Here is a 14536-nt window from a genome sequence, read left to right as displayed (position 1 = left end):
GGACCCGTACCCCAGTGAGAGTCAGTGTGTGTGGGACCCGTACCCCAGTGAGAGTCAGTGTGTGTGGGACCCGTACCCCAGTGAGAGTCAGTGTGTGTGGGACCCATACCCCAGTGAGAGTCAGTGTGTGTGGGACCCGGACCCCAGTGAGAGTCAGTGTGTGTGGGACCCGTACCCCAGTGAGAGTCAGTGTGTGTGGGACCCGTACCCCAGTGAGAGTCAGTGTGTGTGGGACCCGTACCCCAGTGAGAGTCAGTGTGTGTGGGACCCGTACCCCAGTGAGAGTCAGTGTGTGTGGGACCCGTACCCCAGTGAGAGTCAGTGTGTGTGGGACCCGTACCCCAGTGAGAGTCAGTGTGTGTGGGACCCGTACCCCAGTGAGAGTCAGTGTGTGTGGAACCCGTACCCCAGTGAGAGTCAGTGTGTGTGGAACCCGTACCCCAGTGAGAGTCAGTGTGTGTGGGACCCGTACCCCAGTGAGAGTCAGTGTGTGTGGGACCCGTACCCCAGTGAGAGTCAGTGTGTGTGGGACCCGTACCCCAGTGAGAGTCAGTGTGTGTGGGACCCGTACCCCAGTGAGAGTCAGTGTGTGTGGGACCCGTACCCCAGTGAGAGTCAGTGTGTGTGGGACCCGTACCCCAGTGAGAGTCAGTGTGTGTGGGACCCGTACCCCAGTGAGAGTCAGTGTGTGTGGGACCCGTACCCCAGTGAGAGTCAGTGTGTGTGGGACCCGTACCCCAGTGAGAGTCAGTGTGTGTGGGACCCGTACCCCAGTGAGAGTCAGTGTGTGTGGGACCCGTACCCCAGTGAGAGTCAGTGTGTGTGGACCCGTACCCCAGTGAGAGTCAGTGTGTGAGGAACCCGTACCCCAGTGAGAGTCAGTGTGTGTGGGACCCGTACCCCAGTGAGAGTCAGTGTGTGTGGAACCCGTATCCCAGTGAGAGTCAGTGTGTGTGGAACCCGTACCCCAGTGAGAGTCAGTGTGTGTGGGACCCGTACCCCAGTGAGAGTCAGTGTGTGTGGGACCCGTACCCCAGTGAGAGTCAGTGTGTGTGGGACCCGTACCCCAGTGAGAGTCAGTGTGTGTGGAACCCGTACCCCAGTGAGAGTCAGTGTGTGTGGAACCCATACCCCAGTGAGAGTCAGTGTGTGTGGAACCCGTACCCCAGTGAGAGTCAGTGTGTGTGGAACCCGTATCCCAGTGAGAGTCAGTGTGTGTGGAACCCGTGACCCCAGTGAGAGTCAGTGTGTGTGGGACCCGTGCCCAGTGAGAGTCAGTGTGTGGAACCCGTACCCCAGTGAGAGTCAGTGTGTGTGGGACCCGTACCCCAGTGAGAGTCAGTGTGTGTGGGACCCATACCCCAGTGAGAGTCAGTGTGTGTGGGACCCGTACCCCAGTGAGAGTCAGTGTGTGTGGGACCCGTACCCCAGTGAGAGTCAGTGTGTGTGGAACCCGTACCCCAGTGAGAGTCAGTGTGTGTGGAACCCGTACCCCAGTGAGAGTCAGTGTGTGTGGGACCCGTACCCCAGTGAGAGTCAGTGTGTGTGGGACCCGTACCCCAGTGAGAGTCAGTGTGTTTGGAACCCGGACCCCAGTGAGAGTCAGTGTGTGTGGAACCCGTACCCCAGTGAGAGTCAGTGTGTGTGGGACCCGTACCCCAGTGAGAGTCAGTGTGTGTGGAACCCGTACCCCAGTGAGAGTCAGTGTGTGTGGGACCCGTACCCCAGTGAGAGTCAGTGTGTGTGGGACCCGTACCCCAGTGGGAGTCAGTGTGTGTGGGACCCGTACCCCAGTGAGAGTCAGTGTGTGTGGAACCCGTACCCCAGTGAGAGTCAGTGTGTGTGGGACCCGTACCCCAGTGAGAGTCAGTGTGTGTGGGACCTGTACCCCAGTGAGAGACAGTGTGTGTGGGACCTGTACCCCAGTGAGAGTCAGTGTGTGTGGGACCCATACCCCAGTGAGAGTCAGTGTGTGTGGGACCCGTACCCCAGTGAGAGTCAGTGTGTGTGGGACCCGTACCCCAGTGAGAGTCAGTGTGTGTGGGACCCGTACCCCAGTGAGAGTCAGTGTGTGTGGAACCCATACCCCAGTGAGAGTCAGTGTGTGTGGAACCCGTACCCCAGTGAGAGTCAGTGTGTGTGGGACCCGCACCCCAGTGAGAGACAGTGTGTGTGGGACCTGTACCCCAGTGAGAGTCAGTGTGTGTGGGACCCATACCCCAGTGAGAGTCAGTGTGTGTGGGACCCGTACCCCAGTGAGAGTCAGTGTGTGTGGGACCCGTACCCCAGTGAGAGTCAGTGTGTGTGGAACCCGTACCCCAGTGAGAGTCAGTGTGTGCGGGACCCGTACCCCAGTGAGAGTCAGTGTGTGTGGGACCCGTACCCCAGTGAGAGTCAGTGTGTGGGACCCGTACCCCAGTGAGAGTCAGTGTGTGTGGAACCCGTACCCCAGTGAGAGTCAGTGTGTGTGGAACCCGTACCCGAGTGAGAGTCAGTGTGTGTGGAACCCGTACCCCAGTGAGAGTCAGTGTGTGTGGAACCCGTATCCCAGTGAGAGTCAGTGTGTGTGGAACCCGTATCCCAGTGAGAGTCAGTGTGTGTGGAACCTGTACCCCAGTGAGAGTCAGTGTGTGTGGGACCCGTACCCCAGTGAGAGTCAGTGTGTGTGGGACCCGTACCCCAGTGAGAGTCAGTGTGTGTGGGACCCGTACCCCAGTGAGAGTCAGTGTGTGTGGAACCCGTACCCCAGTGAGAGTCAGTGTGTGTGGGACCCGTACCCCAGTGAGAGTCAGTGTGTGTGGGACCCGTACCCCAGTGAGAGTCAGTGTGTGTGGAACCCGTACCCCAGTGAGAGTCAGTGTGTGTGGGACCCGTACCCCAGTGAGAGTCAGTGTGTGTGGGACCCGTACCCCAGTGAGAGTCAGTGTGTGTGGGACCCGTACCCCAGTGAGAGTCAGTGTGTGTGGGACCCGTACCCCAGTGGGAGTCAGTGTGTGTGGGACCCGTATCCCAGTGAGAGTCAGTGTGTGTGGGACCCGTACCCCAGTGAGAGTCAGTGTGTGTGGAACCCGTACCCCAGTGAGAGTCAGTGTGTGTGGGACCCGTACCCCAGTGAGAGTCAGTGTGTGTGGGACCCGTACCCCAGTGAGAGTCAGTGTGTGTGGGACCCGTACCCCAGTGAGAGTCAGTGTGTGTGGGACCCGTACCCCAGTGAGAGTCAGTGTGTGGGACCCGTACCCCAGTGAGAGTCAGTGTGTGTGGAACCCGTATCCCAGTGAGAGTCAGTGTGTGTGGAACCCGTACCCCAGTGAGAGTCAGTGTGTGTGGGACCCGTACCCCAGTGAGAGTCAGTGTGTGTGGGACCCGTACCCCAGTGAGAGTCAGTGTGTGGGACCCGTACCCCAGTGAGAGTCAGTGTGTGTGGAACCCGTACCCCAGTGAGAGTCAGTGTGTGTGGAACCCGTACCCCAGTGAGAGTCAGTGTGTGTGGGACCTGTACCCCAGTGAGAGTCAGTGTGTGTGGGACCCGTACCCCAGTGAGAGTCAGTGTGTGTGGGACCCGTACCCCAGTGAGAGTCAGTGTGTGTGGGACCCGTACCCCAGTGAGAGTCAGTGTGTGTGGGACCCGTACCCCAGTGGGAGTCAGTGTGTGTGGGACCCGTACCCCAGTGGGAGTCAGTGTGTGTGGGACCCGTACCCCAGTGAGAGTCAGGACTTACCCATGTAATCTGAAAATGTTCCGTAAGCAAATAAGCTTAGTAGTTGATAAGAAGGTGCGTAAGGTCCTGTCATCAACTGTAGGCAGAGAGAGAGAGAGACTTGATGAAATCCAACATCGATACACTTTATAAAACAAGCTGATTTATTCGTGTCACAAGTCGGCTTACATTAACACCGCAATGAAGTTACTGTGAGAATCCCCTGGTCGCCCACACTCCAGCGCCTGTTCGGGTTACACTGAGGGAGAATTTAGCACGGCCCAACGCACCCTAACCCAGCACGTCTTTCAGACTGTGGGAGGAAACCGGAGCACCCGGAGGAAACCCACGCAGACACGGGGAGAACGTGCAGACTCCGCACAGACAGTGACCCAAGCCCGGGAATCGAACCCGGGTCCCTGGCGCTGTGAGGCGGCAGCGCCAACCCACTGTGCTGTCTCTTTAGACGGGTGTGGGGCCTCCCTCACACTCCCCCAGACTTCCCTCCAACCCCCTGCACTCCCTCAGTATCCCTCACTCCGTCCTATCGGCCCCATTCACTCTCTCTCTCTCCCCCATTCCCCCTTTCTCAGTCTTTCATAGAACATTACAGCGCAGTGCAGGCCCTTCGGCCCTCGATGTTTCGCCGACCAGTGGAACCAATCTAAAGCCCCTCTAATCTACACGATTCCAATATCATCCATATGTTTATCCAATAACCATTTGAATGCTCTTAATGTTGACGAGTCCACTACTGCTGCAGGCAGGGCATTCCACGCCCTTACTACTCTCTGAGTAAAGAACCTACCTCTAACATCTGTCCTATATCTCTCACCCCTCAATTTAAAGCTATGTCCCCTCGTGCTAGCGTCACCATCCGAGGAAAAAGGCTCTCACTATCCACCCTATCTAATCCTCTGATCATCTTGTATGCCTCTATTAAGTCACCTCTTAACCTTCTTCTCTCTAACGAAAACAACCTCAAGCCCCTCAGCCTTTCCTCATACGATTTTCCCACCATACCAGGCAACATCCTGGTAAATCTCCTCTGCACCCTTTCCAACACTTCCACATCTTTCCTATAATGCGGCGACCAGAACTGTACGCAATACTCCAAATGCGGCCGCACCAGAGTTTTGTACAGTTGCAGCATGACCTCCTGGCTCCGAAACTCAATCCCTCAACCAATAAAAGCTAACACTCCGTATGCCTTCTTAACAACCCTATCAGCCTGGGTGCCAACTTTCAGGGATCTATGCACATGGACACCCAGATCCCTCTGTTCATCCACACTACCAAGTATCTTACCATTAGCCCAGTACTCTGTATTCCTGTTACTCCTTCCAAAGTGAGTCACCTCACACTTTTCCGCATTAAACTCCATTTGCCACCTCTCAGCCCAGCGCTGCAGCTTATCTATGTCCCTCTGTAACCTGCCACTTCCCTCCGCACTGTCAACAACTCCACCAACTCCACCTTCTCTCTCTCTCTCTCTCTGTCTGTCTCTCTCCTCCCCCTCCATCACACCCACCCCCACCCACCAACTCTCGCTCCTCCCACTCCCTCTCACCCCATCTTTCCCCTTGCTCTCAGGAACAGCACGGGGTTATATACAGAGTAAAGCTCCCTCTGCACTGTCCGCATCAAACACTCCCAGGACACGTACAGCACGGGGTTAGATACAGAGTAAAGCTCTCTCTACACTGTCCCCCATCAAACACTCCCAGGACAGATACAGCACGGGGTTAGATACAGAGTAAAGCTCTCTCTACACTGTCCCCCATCAAACACTCCCAGGACAGGTACAGCACGGGGTTAGATACAGAGTAAAGCTCGCTCTACACTGTCCCCCATCAAACACTCCCAGGACAGGTACAGCATGGGGTTAGATGCAGAATAAAGCTCCCTCTACACTGTCCCCATCAAACACTCCCAGGACAGATACAGCACGGGGTTAGATACAGAGTAAAGCTCCCTCTCCACTGTCCCCATCAAACACTCCCAGGACAGGTACAGCACAGGGTTAGATACAGAGTAAAGCTCCCTCTACACTGTCCCCCCATCAAACACTCCCAGGACAGGTATAGCACGGGGTTAGATACAGAGTAAAGCTCCCTCTCCACTGTCCCCCATCAAACACTCCCAGGACAGGTACAGCACGGGGTTCGATACAGAGTAAAGCTCCCTCTACACTGTCCCCCATCAAACACTCCCAGGACAGGTACAGCACGGGGTTCGATACAGAGTAAAGCTCCCTCTCCACTGTCCCCCATCAAACACTCCCAGGACAGGTACAGCACGGGGTTAGACACAGAGTAAAGCTCCCTCTGCACTGTCCCCATCAAACACTCCCAGGACAGGTACAGCACGGGGTTAGATACAGAGTAAAGCTCCCTCTACACTGTCCCCATCAAACACTCCCAGGACAGGTACAGCACGGGGTTAGATACAGAGTAAAGCTCCCTCTACACTGTCCCCATCAAACACTCCCAGGACAGGTACAGCACGGGGTTAGATACAGAGTAAAGCTCCCTCTACACTGTCCCCCATCAAACACTCCCAGGACAGGTACAGCACGGGGTTAGATACAGAGTAAAGCTCCCTCTACACTGTCCCCCCATCAAACACTCTCAGGACAGGTACAGCACGGGGTTCGATACAGAGTAAAGCTCCCTCTCCACTGTCCCCCATCAAACACTCCCAGGACAGGTACAGCACGGGGTTAGATACAGAGTAAAGCTCCCTCTACACTGTCCCCCCATCAAACACTCCCAGGACAGGTACAGCACGGGGTTAGATACAGAGTAAAGCACCCTCTACACTGTCCCCATCAAACACTCCCAGGACAGGTACAGCACGGGGTTAGTTACAGAGTAAAGCTCCCTCTACACTGTCCCCATCAAACACTCCCAGGACAGGTACAACACGGGGTTAGATACAGAGTAAAGCTCCCTCTACACAGTCCCCATCAAACACTCCCAGGACAGGTACAGCACGGGGTTAGATACAGAGTAAAGCTCCCTCTACACTGTCCCCATCAAACACTCCCAGGACAGGTACAGCACGGGGTTAGATACAGAGTAAAGCTCCCTCTGCACTGTCCCCTTCAAACACTCCCAGGACAGGTACAGCACGGGGTTAGATACAGAGTAAAGCTCCCTCTACACTGTCCCCCATCAAACACTCCCAGGACAGGTACAGCACGGGGTTAGATACAGAGTAAAGCTCCCTCTACACTGTCCCCATCAAACACTCCCAGGACAGGTACAGCACGGGGTTAGATACAGAGTAAAGCTCCCTCTACACTGTCCCCATCAAACACTCCCAGGACAGGTACAGCACGGGGTTAGATACAGAGTAAAGCTCCCTCTGCACTGTCCCCCCATCAAACACTCCCAGGACAGGTACAGCACGAGGTTAGATACAGAGTAAAGTACCCTCTACACTGTCCCCATCAAACACTCCCAGGACAGGTACAGCACGGGGTTAGATACAGAGTAAAGCTCCCTCTGCACTGTCCCCCCATCAAACACTCCCAGGACAGGTACAGCACGGGGTTAGATACAGAGTAAAGCTCCCTCTCCACTGTCCCCCATCAAACACTCCCAGGACAGGTACAGCACGGGGTTAGATACAGAGTAAAGCTCCCTCTACACTGTCCCCCCATCAAACACTCCCAGGACAGGTACAGCACGGGGTTAGATACAGAGTAAAGCACCCTCTACACTGTCCCCATCAAACACTCCCAGGACAGGTACAGCACGGGGTTAGTTACAGAGTAAAGCTCCCTCTACACTGTCCCCATCAAACACTCCCAGGACAGGTACAACACGGGGTTAGATACAGAGTAAAGCTCCCTCTACACAGTCCCCATCAAACACTCCCAGGACAGGTACAGCACGGGGTTAGATACAGAGTAAAGCTCCCTCTACACTGTCCCCATCAAACACTCCCAGGACAGGGACAGCACGGGGTTAGATACAGAGTAAAGCTCCCTCTACACTGACCCCCATCAAATACTCCCAGGACAGGTACAGCACGGGGTTAGATACAGAGTAAAGCTCCCTCTGCACTGTCCCCTTCAAACACTCCCAGGACAGGTACAGCACGGGGTTAGATACAGAGTAAAGCTCCCTCTACACTGTCCCCATCAAACACTCCCAGGACAGGTACAGCACGGGGTTAGATACAGAGTAAAGCTCCCTCTGCACTGTCCCCCCATCAAACACTCCCAGGACAGGTACAGCACGGGGTTAGATACAGAGTAAAGTACCCTCTACACTGTCCCCATCAAACACTCCCAGGACAGGTACAGCACGGGGTTAGATACAGAGTAAAGCTCCCTCTACACTGTCCCCATCAAACACTCCCAGGACAGGTACAGCACGGGGTTAGATACAGAGTAAAGCTCCCTCTGCACTGTCCCCCCATCAAACACTCCCAGGACAGGTACAGCACGGGGTTAGATACAGAGTAAAGTACCCTCTACACTGTCCCCATCAAACACTCCCAGGACAGGTACAGCACGGGGTTAGATACAGAGTAAAGCTCCCTCTACACTGTCCCCATCAAACACTCCCAGGACAGGTACAGCACGGGGTTAGATACAGAGTAAAGTACCCTCTACACTGTCCCCATCAAACACTCCCAGGACAGGTACAGCACGGGGTTAGATACAGAGTAAAGTACCCTCTACACTGTCCCCATCAAACACTCCCAGGACAGGTACAGCACGGGGTTAGATACAGAGTAAAGCTCCCTCTACACTGTCCCCATCAAACACTCCCAGGACAGGTACAGCACGGGGTTAGATACAGAGTAAAGCTCCCTCTACACTGTCCCCCATCAAACACTCCCAGGACAGGTACAGCACGGGGTTAGATACAGAGTAAAGCTCCCTCTGCACTGTCCCCCATCAAACACTCCCAGGACAGGTACAGCACAGGGTTAGATACAGAGTAAAGCTCCCTCTACACTGTCCCACATCAAACACTCCCAGGACAGGTACAGCACAGGGTTAGATACAGAGTAAAGCTCCATCTACACTGTCCCCATCAAACACTCCCAGGACAGGTACAGCACGGGGTTAGATACAGAGTAAAGCTCCCTCTACACTGTCCCCATCAAACACTCCCAGGACAGGTACAGCACGGGGTTAGATACAGAGTAAAGCTCCCTGTACACTGTCCCCCATCAAACACTCCCAGGACAGGTACAGCACGGGGTTAGATACAGAGTAAAGCTCCCTCTACACTGTCCCCCATCAAACACTCCCAGGACAGGTACAGAACGGGGTTAGATACAGAGTAAAGCTCCCTCTACACTGTCCCCATCAAACACTCCCAGGACAGGTACAGCACGGGGTTAGATACAGAGTAAAGCTCCCTCTACACTGTCCCCATCAAACACTCCCAGGACAGGTACAGAACGGGGTTAGATACAGAGTAAAGCTCCCTCTACACTGTCCCCATCAAACACTCCCAGGACAGGTACAGCACGGGGTTAGATACAGAGTAAAGCTCCCTCTACACTGTCCCCATCAAACACTCCCAGGACAGGTACAGCACGGGGTTAGATACAGAGTAAAGCTCCCTCTACACTGTCCCCATCAAACACTCCCAGGACAGGTACAGCACGGGGTTAGATACAGAGTAAAGCTCCCTGTACACTGTCCCCCATCAAACACTCCCAGGACAGGTACAGCACGGGGTTAGATACAGAGTAAAGCTCCCTCTACACTGTCCCCCATCAAACACTCCCAGGACAGGTACAGAACGGGGTTAGATACAGAGTAAAGCTCCCTCTACACTGTCCCCATCAAACACTCCCAGGACAGGTACAGCACGGGGTTAGATACAGAGTAAAGCTCCCTCTACACTGTCCCCATCAAACACTCCCAGGACAGGTACAGAACGGGGTTAGATACAGAGTAAAGCTCCCTCTACACTGTCCCCATCAAACACTCCCAGGACAGGTACAGCACGGGGTTAGATACAGAGTAAAGCTCCCTCTACACTGTCCCCATCAAACACTCCCAGGACAGGTACAGCACGGGGTTAGATACAGAGTGAAGCTCCCTCTGCGCACGCACCTCCTGAATGTTGGGAATCTCCAGGAATTCTCCGAAGACGTAGACCCCGGGGACTTCGAGGAGTTGGTTGATGAGGGCTACGAGGGCCGCCCCTCGCACTGTCTTCGCGAGTCCCAAGAACTGCTCGAGTGACTGCCCGCTTGCCTTCACGTCTGTCGCCATCGCTGAGAGGCAGAGAGAGACAGCGAGATTTAATGTTAGCTCTTCCCCTCCAGCTATCCGACTGCCGCAGGCATCGCCGCCACGCTCAACCGCCTCCCGGGCTGGTTACACCCGGTTAATCTCTCCCTGGTTACCTTTACCTGCCTAACCTGACCTTCTTTTAACACCTGATTAACCCTGAACTACAGCCGGTTAACCCTCCCCACCCCAGCTACCGACTAACCCTCCCGCCCGTACATTTAAACCTGGTTAACCCGCCTCTGGTTATCTTTACCTGGTTAACCCCTCTGCTAGTTATTTAAAACCGGTTAACCTGCCCCGCCTCTTTTGGAAACCCAGTTTACCGTACTCTTGGCTGTCTTCACCCGGTTAGCGCTTCGGCTGGTTATTTCTACCCAGTTAACAATCCGTGTGATTATATTTACCCGGTTAGCCCTGGCACTGGTTATTTAAACCAGCGTAACTCAACCTCCCAGTCATCCTTGACTGATTTGCCCTGTTGCTAGTTAGTTCAACCTGCTTAGCCCTCCTGTTAGTTATTTAGACCTAGTTAACTCTCAGCCTGGTTGTTTAAAGCTACCCTATGCTTACTTAAACCTAGCTTTTAAAAATGTTTCAACTTTAAACTTAGTTAACATAGTTAATGCTCCCCTTTGGTTCTTTAAACTTAGGTAAACATCCCTCAGCTTGTTTAAACCTGGTTAGCCCTCCCCCTCGTTATTTGAACGTGTTTAACCCTCCCCCTAGTTATTTAGACCTAGTTCACACCCCCACTGGTTATTGAAACCCAGTTGACCCTCAGTCTAGTTAGTTAAACCTGGTTAACCCTCAGTCAGGTTAAATAAATCTAGTTAACACTTAGTCTGGTTACTTAAATCTAGTTAACCCTCCCAATGGTTAACTAAACCTAGTTAAGCCTCCCCCTGGTTAGTTAAACCTGGTTAAGCCTCCCCTTGGTTAGTTAAGCTACCCCCTGGTTAGTTAAACCTGGTTAAGCCTCCCCTTAGTTAGTTAAGCTACCCCCTGGTTAGTTAAACCTGGTTAAGCCTCCCCTTAGTTAGTTAAGCTACCCCCTGGTTGTTAAACCTGGTTAACCCTCCCCCCTGGTTAGTTAAACCTGGTTAAGCCTCCCCTTAGTTAGTTAAGCTACCCCCTGGTTGTTAAACCTGTTTAACCCTCCCCCTGGTTAGTTAAACCTGGTTAACCCTCCCCCCTGGTTAGTTAAACCTGGTTAAGCCCCTTTTACCTCTCCAGGCCCCAGGTGAAGCCGTGAAACCGCCCACCGGCCCTCTGATTGGCTGAGACCGTTGCCCCGCACTCCCGCTCTCTGCGGCCCGATTGGTCGGCGCCGCCGTCAGTCACCCGGACCGCCCGCTGATTGGTCCAGCCGGATGTCACTCAGAGGAGGACAATGGAGGGGGCGGGGATAATCGAAGGGAGGCCCCCATTGGTCAGCTGGCGCACCCCGCCCACTAGCGCTGCCAGTCGATTGGTGCAGAGAGACGTCAATCGGCGAACTCGCCACCCGATTGGCGCAGCCGGGTGTCAACCAGCGGCTGAGTGGGGAGGAAGGGGCGGGATTGCTGCAGGGGAGGCTCCCCATTGGTCCGACCCCGGGCTGCGCGCCGCCACTCGATTGGTGCGGCGAGACGTCAATCAGACGGACAATGGAAGGGGCGGGACGGAAGCAGGGGAGGCTCCCCATTGGTCCAGCCCTGCTCCGCCTCTCCGCCCACCGCGCTTCGCCAGCTGATTGGTGCAGGCAGATGTCAATCAGCGGGTTCGCGGCCTGATTGGTGCATCCGGATGTCAATCAGCGGCTGAGGGGGGAAGGAAGGGGCGGGATTCCCGCAGGGGATGCTGCCCATTGGTCCAGCCGGCTGCTGCCACCCATTGGTTCACCAGCACGTCAATCAGCCGGGCCCGGCCACTGATTGGTGTAGCCGGATGTCAATCAGAGGAGGAGGACAAAGGGGTGGGGGCGGGATGTTCTGAAGCGAGCTTCCCCATTGGTTGCTCCTCCCCTGGTTTCCCCGCCCCACCATCGGGGCTCCGCCATCCGATTGGGTCGCCCCCCCCCTGTCCGACAATCAGGCATATCGCCTTCCAATTGGCTCAGAGACCCGCCCGTCAGAGACAAGGGGGTGGGACTAATCAAATAGGGGCGGTTACCTATTGGACGGGCGCCGCCGCTCCGGATCGCCCACCGTGCTATCCGATTGGTGCAGGGGGATGTCAATCAGGCCTCCCGCCCTCCGATTGGTGCAGAGAGATGTCAATCACAATTGAAGTGGGGCGGGACCAGTCGAGGGAGCCTCCTATTGGCTGGGCCCGCCTCGCCGATTGGGTGAGAGAGACGTCAGTCAGCGACGCCGCCATTTGATTGGTGCAGCGGGACGTCAGTCAGGTGAGGTGGACAATGGAAGGGGGTGGGACTACTCGAAGGGAGCCTCCCCATTGGTTAGACGGCGAACCCGCCTGCTGGGCGCTGCCGCCCGAATGGTTTCACCCGGCCGTCAATCGGCCGTCCCGCTCTCTGATTGGCGCAGCGGTCTGTCAATCACAGGAGGAGGACAATGGGCCGGCGCGGGAGCAGTGGGAGGCTGGTTCCTCATTGGTCGCCCGTCTCCCTTCCCCGCCTCCACCAATGAGCTGGGAGGTGGCGGGTCAGGGCGGCTCTGGATTGGACAGCCTTGACGTCAATCATCCACTGGCACCGCGCCCCGCCCCCTTTCAGGCGGGGGGGGGGCGGAACCGGGACAGCCGATTGGACGGAGCAGTCTGATTGACGGGCGGGAGGACCAATGGGGGACAATGGGAGGGCGGGAGCGGCCGGCAAGCGAACTCCCTCATTGGCCAGGCGACACGTCGATCAGAGCAAGGGGGGGCCAATCAGTGAAGAGAGCCCATTGGCGGCTGTCAATCAGGAGGGGAGTGGGCGGGGCCACAGTCAAAGGCAACAGGGGATTGGCTGGGAGTGCAGCTCCATTGCCCAATGGGCATGGTCAGGGAGGGGGGGGGGCGGAGTTACCATCTCACGGGCTCAGGCGCAGCCATGGGGGGAAATGGGATGTGGTGCCTCACCTGGTCGAACAGCACTCGGCTGGCACGATGCCTCGTGGAGTCGACCAGCCGACTTCACCTGTCCCCAGCGATGACGACCCACCCACTCGAACAGCACCCCACCCTCCACGGCAGGCATGATGCCACACCCAGTCGACCAGCTGCCTTCGTTCAGCCCCCAGTGACGATGCCCCACCCAGTCGAACAGCACCCCACCCTCCACGGCAGGCATGATGCCACACCCAGTCGACCAGCTGCCTTCGTTCAGCCCCCAGCGACGATGCCCCACCTAGTCGAACAGCTCCACACCCTCCATAGCGGGCACGATGCCACACCGAGTCGACCAGCTGGCTTCAGCCGGCCCCCAGCACAAACCCCACCCCCCCGCTCGGCGGACACGATGCCACACCGAGCCGACTAGCCGCCTTCGGCCGTTCCCCAACGATGATGTCCCACCCAGTTGAACAGCCCCGCTCTCCCCCCCCCCCCCCCGTCCTCAGCAGGCACGATGCCATTCTGAGTCGTCCAGCCGCCAGCAACGACGCCCCGCCCAGTTGAACAGCGCCACTCCCCTTTCCACCCTCCTTGGTGGGCGTGAAGCCACACCGAGTCGAGCAGCTGCCTTCGCCCGGCCGCCAGCGGGCAGACGAGTTGAACTGAGGCCCAGATGAGATCAACACGATCGCATCTAATCGGGTAGCAGATTCAAGGGGGCTGAAAGGCCTCCTCCTGATCTTAGCCCTTACGCTTCACACCATTAAGACTTGACCGTACTCAACGGCCGATGCAGAATAATGTGGATAAATGTGAGGATATCCACTTTGGTAGCATTAATAGGGAGACAGATTCTCCCTTGAATGGGGTGTAAATTGAGAGAGGTGGATACTCAGCGAGACCTTGGGGTCCTCGTGCATCAGTCGCTGACAGTAAGCGCGCAGGAACAGCAGGCAGTAAAGAAGGCAAATGGTATGTTGGCCTTCATAGCGAGAGGATTTGAGTATCGGGATAGGGATGTTTTGCTGCAACTGTATAGGGCGTTGGTGAGGCCACACCTGGAGTATTGTGTGCAGTTTTGGCCTTCGTATCTGAGGAAGGATGTCCTTGCTATAGAGGGAGCGCAGCGAAGGTTTACCAGGCTGATTCCTGGGACGGCAGGTCTGTCATACGAGGAGAGACTAAGTCGGTTAGGATTATATTCACTGGAGTTTAGAAGAGAGGGGATCTCATAGAAACTTATAAAATTCTAACACGATTAGACAGGGTAGATTCAGAAAGAATGTTCCCGATGGTGGGGGGAGTCCAGAACTGGGGGGTCTTAGTTTGAGGATGAGGGGTAAACCTTTTAGGACTGAGGTGTCCTCGATTCCCGGCTCGGGTCACTGTCCGTGTGGAGTTTGCACATTCTCCTCGTGTCTGCGTGGGTTTCCTCCGGGTGCTCCGGTTTCCTCCCACAGCCCAAAGATGTGCGGGTTAGGTTGATTGGCCATGCTAAAATTGCCCCTTAGTGTCCTGGGATGCGTAG

The 14536-nt window shown here is 55.8% G+C and overlaps 1 long non-coding RNA gene across 1 annotated transcript; it reads right to left on the bottom strand.

The window, feature by feature from the left end:
- Positions 1 to 3719: 3719 nt before the first annotated feature.
- Positions 3720 to 11326, bottom strand: LOC144491108 (uncharacterized). Its single transcript, XR_013497398.1, has 3 exons — positions 11198 to 11326; positions 9790 to 9953; positions 3720 to 3795 (listed from the first exon to the last, which is right to left on the bottom strand). It is a non-coding gene; the product is annotated as an uncharacterized LOC144491108 (long non-coding RNA).
- Between the last annotated feature and the right edge of the window lie 3210 nt (positions 11327 to 14536).

This window comes from Mustelus asterias, unplaced genomic scaffold, assembly GCF_964213995.1.
Source record: "Mustelus asterias unplaced genomic scaffold, sMusAst1.hap1.1 HAP1_SCAFFOLD_4459, whole genome shotgun sequence".
NCBI lineage: Eukaryota > Metazoa > Chordata > Chondrichthyes > Carcharhiniformes > Triakidae > Mustelus > Mustelus asterias.
This window is presented reverse-complemented; position numbering and strand designations above follow the sequence as displayed.